Below are 6937 nucleotides of genomic sequence, written 5' to 3' on the forward strand. Positions count from 1 at the left end.
TTATGATATCATTTACGGCAGAAACTATTGGAATGACCATCATAGCCTTCTTAAACTTAACATTTCACATGAAACACCTTGCAGTTTTGCATTTTCTTATAGCGGTACATGCTGCAAAAGATATCATCAGTATTTATTTAGGTTTTGGGTTAGGGAAAACGTTTGATAAATAATCAAAAGTCTCCTACTCTGTTTTTTTACTGCTGATATTTATTTCCTAGGATATTATGCCCGCAGCCGCTTGGTAAGAGGGATATGAACTAGGTGCCCCTCCCCTTGAATACGACACCGCGCAGAATGATCCCGGTGAGGAGGCCCTATTTTGTCCAGAAGGCCCCCTGAAAAATCTTGCTTCCCCCCCACAAACCCCGTGGCTTCGCTCCTGTTGGTAGGTGCGCATATATACTCACCAGTCAGGCGGAATTATATGATAAGCATGAGTATGTATTTTGCTAGTTGACATTCAGCAAAGTCGTTAAAGATCAATCGACGTTCAAAGTGAAGCTGCTGATGATGTTTTCTTCCGAACAAGTCGGACTTCTCAGGCCTAACAAAGTCACTCCAATCTGATTCGATATGCTACAGCGAACGCTTATCACATGACGGTCTGTATGAATCAATCAGTGCCAGTAAATTTTAAAATAAAACGAAGGCTAAAATATCTGTGGTCACTAAATGCCGTTGAATAACGCCACCGCAACCCAGAATCCCACAAGCACAGGCCGCCAGCAGACAGACGGTCTGTTGGCAATGCTCACCTTGGTAGCGCGGCTTGGTGGGCAGTTGTGTTGCCTGGCTCGGTGACTGTGCTGCTTGGTTCGGTGGCTGTGCTGTCTGGCTCGGTCGGTAACTGTGCTGCCTGGCTCAGTCGATGACTGCTGCCTGGCTCGGTGACTGTGCTGTCTGGCTCGGTCGGTGACTGCTGCCTGGCTCGGTGACAGTGCTGCCTGGCTCGGTCGGTGACTGTGCTGCGTGCCGCGGTTCCTTACTGTACTGCGGCGGTGCGGTGGTCGGTGCTCTCTGCGCGGTGGTCCCTATCGAACTACTCAAGACGTACCGTGCACCCCCAGTTAAAAGCAGCCGGTATATCGCAGCGGCGTCTCAAGAGGCCGATAACATCGCGGCGCCACGGGAGCCTCAGCAGGGGGTCTGGCAGGCGGACGGAACTACGCAGCGGTCCACTTGGTCATGATGCTGGCACGGTGAACTTTGCTACCAACGCCTTCGCCGGATTCGCCTCCTCTCGCAGTGTATGCATCTGGTCCGGCCGGCTCCCTTTGAAAATTACTCACCGATGTGATCGTGGAAAAATGTGGAAATAAATGAAATGTAGACGTTCTTTTTCATTTTTATTTCGACAGTTTTCTCATCACTCCTGGTTGGTACGAGGCTGCACCTGGTTGGTATCTGGTTGGTAAACTGATACCTGTTTGGTATCAGGCCCGTTTGAGACCAGGGCTTTTTTAGTTTTTTAAACAAATTTGATCCGAACTGTTTGAATGGATGGATTTCTGTGATCAGTGCTTACGTAAACCAGTGCTTGTTGTGTGAGCCCTGACCCCCACCATCCGATCGCGCAATTCCAGGCAACGACAGAATTTAGTGGCGAAGGCTTAGCGTGCCGCAGTGCTCGGCACGGTCCGGCCTGCCCTCTGACGTCAACTGACCTTTAGCGCGACCGCTGCCAGAAGTTACCTTGCAAACGAGTTTCGCCGCTCACCTCTTGGGACACTTCCTGCCTGGCTCGGTGACTTAACAAACCCCGCGGGCTTTTGGCGGCCACCACAGTGTCCTCCCTGCGGTGGGCCTACGCGTCCGGGCGGGTAAGCGCAGCGCTGCTTGTGACCAATAGAACGCTGGTCGGCACATCATCACCAGCATGACCAAAGCATACCGTGACCAATGACCCATAACGCATCTCAAGTCATTTGAGGCTTGTTGTCAGCAAAGCGCCAATAAACTGCACTGGATGCAGAGCTAAAATGTACTTTAAATGGGCCTCGAGGAAAACATTGTGAAGAACTGCTCGCTGATGCGGCATGGGGTCGATACCAATGTGGCGTTGGCAATAACTGCAAAGCTTCATGCTAAACCAGAAAACAAGATGATTGAAGTTTGAATGGGGTATTGGTAGGACAACGATATTCTTGTTTTTGATTTTAAATCATCTAGCCTGATGACCATTAACCTAAACAATTTTGAAGAGTGTATGATATGTGTTTTTCCGAGTTTGCATGTGCACTGATGTACTCGTATTTACGTTCATCTGTCAAGTCGCTCTCAATCACTCAAGGCCATTGATTCATGCACACTGGTCTCGGGTTCCTCCCGCGTGCTCGGAGGGACTGCGCTCTGGCCGGGATACGCCCGATGGTTAAGAAGCGCGACACATTGGTCTTGGGTGCTTTTACTTTTCTCTGAGGACCCTACACTGTTGACAAGACCCTCTTTGTTGTCTTTGGCGGTATCTTGATCGCTCAGGTGCCGTCCCTCTCGGTCTTCACTTTGTTCATTGTACCGGAAACCATACGCCGTTGACTGGTACCTAACTGTTAAGCGCCTGGGTACACTCTTGATCGTTCCGTGGCCCTCCTCTTTGGTTGTGGGCTCACCCGATGAAGTGAGAAGGACCTTACTCTGTTGGCGAAAGTCCCACATGTGCTTACAACGCAAGGGTGCATCTCCTGCTGGTATGGATGGGCTTGTATGGGCATTTAATTCATGAAAGCAAAGCCGAAAACTCCACGACAATTTTCCTGGGCACCTGAACCTAGGAGTAACAGATGCATATGCTCCGATAAATCTTTATGCGCAGTTGCGGAAGATACTTCTACGCGCCACCGACGTCGTATATGCCATTCCCGTTTATTAAAGAATTCGTGAAGTAACTATGTGCGCCACCATCTTAACGCATCTGGAATGTAAAGATATTTTGTTCTGCTTCATATCAGTCAAAGCAAAACACTGCCTTAGTCCTCATCCAACAGCTGATCACATCGACTTGCTTGCTGGCCGCCAGAAACCGGGTGGCCTTAATTTGCTTTGGAATCAATGTGTCGTGCTTGATTTTGGTAGTGTTCACCAGCCAACGCTGCTCATTTTGTCATATATTCTCCAAAACATTTAGCCTCAAAAGAACAGGTTCCACCATGGACTGGAAAAATGTACCCACTCTATCTATATACACATATACATATACATGTGTATACATACATATACGTACCACGCCCAGTTTTCTAGGCCAGCGCGCAGGGGGTTGATTTCCCGTGTAATGAATGGATATCAATATCTTGTCGGAGGGTCGGATGACCCTGTCTGTCAGAAAACCATGCGAAAGACACTGAATTTTCGCGTGGTGGAGCAGAAAGCTTACGCCTGAATTCTAAAGCCTTCCAGGAAGTTTCTCCTGTAAAGCAACTATTTCATAACCTAACCTACTTTCATCACATGATTATAACCAGACTTATTCATTTTTTGTTTAAGTCTATTGAGTTTCCTTCATAAGACAAATTGTGATGGTACGGGACATGTAATCAAACTATTTTATTCCGTAACTTGGCTGTTTGTCTCAAATTTGTTTATGTGGTCCCTCATGTCTGCTTGAACAAGATGTCGTCCATAGTTGCTGTTGTTTGCTGACTGGCAAATGATTGTACTGTAAATATACACGGTATTTTTAGCTTTAGCACAGGAATTTTCTAAAATGCATAGCAATAACAATATGAGGTACATATTGGTTTCTGGCAAATAGACCATCTCATCTAAAATGTGAATCCAACATCTTAAATTTTATGTCATGAAATATGAACAACCAAGCCATAATAGATGCTTGTGTTGCGGCTGAAATCAAAATCGAAATCACAAGCAGCAAAATTCGCTTCGTGACCATCTTTAAGTAATGTTATGTTTGGAGCAGGAGATTGTTTCGTGGAGCATACTCACCATTGCTCTTGACAGGGGTTAACCATGACATCCAGAATAAGTTGTTCAATGTGATTTGGGTGGTTTTGACTTGGGTGCTATTGACTTGTGTGTATTTGATTTCTGTGTATTGTAATTGTGTGTATTTGAGTTGTTGATTAATTGAACCAAAGCACAAGTTAAACCAGCCAAAAACTGGCTTTGTCATATTCTATCACAGGTGCTGCTGGCAAGACATAGGTAGGGCGAGTTGAGATGATGTTCAGCATATGGGTTGCTCTATGTTAGGCTAAGCTGGTTAAGTACATAACAAGTGGCATTAGGAATTTTGCAAGAGTCAGTGACTCACAAAAGCTGCTGTGATACAAATAGGTTGGACAGCATGAGATAAGGTAAGGCTTTCTTAGGTTAGGCCCAATTAGGTTACTTTCACAGAAATAAGCATTGGTATTTTGCGAGAAACGGTGATCTGATATTTTTATACCTGACCTTGTCTTCACGGGAGCCAGAGGTATGTCTGTGGTGTTTGATTTGGTGATGCGCTGATGTACAGGAGCCCAAGACTTTTTTGTTTAAATGCTTTATGCTTGGTAAATTTTTGCTTGTCGTTTTTGTTGTTGAATTCCGTTGCTTTGTTTTGTGTTAAGAAATCCTGTGGAAGGGAGGTGCAAAGTGCAGCATCACAACATTGGTGACAATTTGTGATGCTCATTGCACTGTTATGAAAGTGCTATTCTTAAATGCTCTCTGTCTCACCGAAATGACCTAGGATGTTAGAACACAGCTTTGTCATGTTTCTAATATTACATCCATGCCAACTTAATATGTATGTCTTTGTTTGTTGAGCATCTCTCACTGACTCATAAGTGCCAACTTTTGTAACCTGAATTTTTCGCTTCAGTACGGCCTATTTGTGATCTAAGCGTCATATACCTCACAATGAATATATGTGCGTTTCCCTTCCGTGTCTCCTTTACATTAAGCCGTGTCGATGTGGTCTCTAGTGATATGTAGGCTAGGGTGGGAGCAAGAGTTAACGTTCACTATTACTAAAATCAGCTCTAGTGCCGGACGTCAAACCCAGCCGAGCCTCCACCTACAGCAGTTACAGACAATCGCATGCAGCGCTTGTGTACCGAAGATAGAGCGGATTGTGTTATCAGGTCTGATCTCACCAGCACACTCACACATAGACAGCCAGCGGTCGGTATCAGCTTGCAGACAGCAATGATTTCACTCGAGTGTTGGACTTCTGATTGCACGGCCGCAGTGCGGTTCAAAACAGACCACTTCAAAGCCCCCGCTACATGCTCGGACACCCATTGGTGGAGCGTCCGCACGGCTCAAGGGGTTCCTAGAAGATTATCCATCCGCGGTGTCACCTTGGCTGTATGCCCACAGGGCATGGCGTCAGAGACATGGTGTCATCCAGCTTGAGCGAGCCTACCTTGAGCTCGCATCGAGCACATCGAGCTTGAGCGGGCCGAGGCTATCCCGGATGTGGTCGGTAGTTGGCTTGCGCATTCGTATCGAGCGCGTGGTTGGTCGCCCGCAAGTGTTCAGGGCTCTGGACAGTTAGTTCCGAATTCCACTGCCGATGTGGACAGTAAGTCCCGATTTCCACTGCCGATGTGGACAGTTAGTCCCGACTTGCACTACCGATGTGGATAGTTAGCCTCGACCTCCACTGCCGATGTGGACAGTTAGCCCCGACTTCCACTGCCGACGTGGACAGTTAGTCCCAAATTCCACTACCGATGTGGACAGTTGGTCCAGACTTCCACTGCCGATGTGGACAGTTAGTCCCGACTTCCACTACTGACGGCGCGGTCGCGATCAATTGTGGTCTGATCAGCCTCCAGGAGCGAGTCGTGAAGGTCTGAATGACAGAGTGTTCGGTTTGCGGTCTGTCACACAGAACCCACAGCGTCAGACCATAGTGCTAGCGTCTCATCGTTGACTGAATAAACTATAACGTGCTACTGTACATTCTGACTGATGCAAACAAATCAGTCATGTTTAAAAACAGAGACGGGCCAGTTAGCGCAAAACGAATCAAGCAGAATAATAATCTCGGGCGGGTGCGAAATCGAGAGCATGTGACCTTAGGTGGCATGCATTTGTCTATGTGCTTATCGGCGTCGGCTGTTGAGCTTTGTTTGACCGTTTTCGTCATCTCTGCCTGTTGCATGCATGCGACACCCAATTTGTCCTTGTGTTCCTTACCTTACAATGAACAGACCTTACAACGAATAGATGTGCGTTACTTTCCCGTGTCTCCCTTACCTTAAGCCGTGTCGAAGCGGTCTCTAGTGATGTGTAGGCTAGGGTCGGAGCAAGAGTAAACGTTCATTATTACTAAAATCAGCTCTAGTGTGGGACGTCAAACCCAGCCGAGTCTCCACCTACAGCAGTTACAGGCAATGACATGCAGCGCTGGTGTACCGAAGATAGAGCGGATTGTGTTATCAGGTCTGACCTCACCAGCACACTCACACACGGACAGCCTGCGGTCAGTATCAGCTTGCAAGCAGCGATGATTTCACTCGATTGTTGAACTTCTGATTGCACGACCGCGGTGCGCCTCAAAACAGACCACTCCAAAAAACCCACTACATACTCGGACACCCATTGGTGGAGCGCACCACGGCTCAGGGGGTTCCTAGAAGATTATCGATCCGCAGTGTCACCTCGGCTGTAAGCAGGGGTGAAAAAAGCTTCTGATTTATCGGGTATGGTAGATGACAAAAACTGACACTTTTGAGAGCCAATTGGTGACAAAATTCCGAACATGAAAACAAATGTCAACGGATCAGCACAGATTGCAACAGACTATCACAGCCAGCTGAAACTCAAAGCTTAGTATTAGTCTGTGCTCGCTGACGCCTGCGGCGTGAGTATGTATAGAGCACATGTCAAAACGTTGACGTTTTCCTATATGAGGAAGTTGAGCCATAGAATACTGTCAAACATATTAGCTATAATCAGGATGGTTTTTAACACGGGGACAGAAGTA

Source organism: Pollicipes pollicipes, unplaced genomic scaffold, assembly GCF_011947565.3.
Source record: "Pollicipes pollicipes isolate AB1234 unplaced genomic scaffold, Ppol_2.1 Scaffold_1600;HRSCAF=1878_pilon_pilon_pilon, whole genome shotgun sequence".
In the NCBI taxonomy this organism is placed as follows: domain Eukaryota; kingdom Metazoa; phylum Arthropoda; class Thecostraca; order Pollicipedomorpha; family Pollicipedidae; genus Pollicipes; species Pollicipes pollicipes.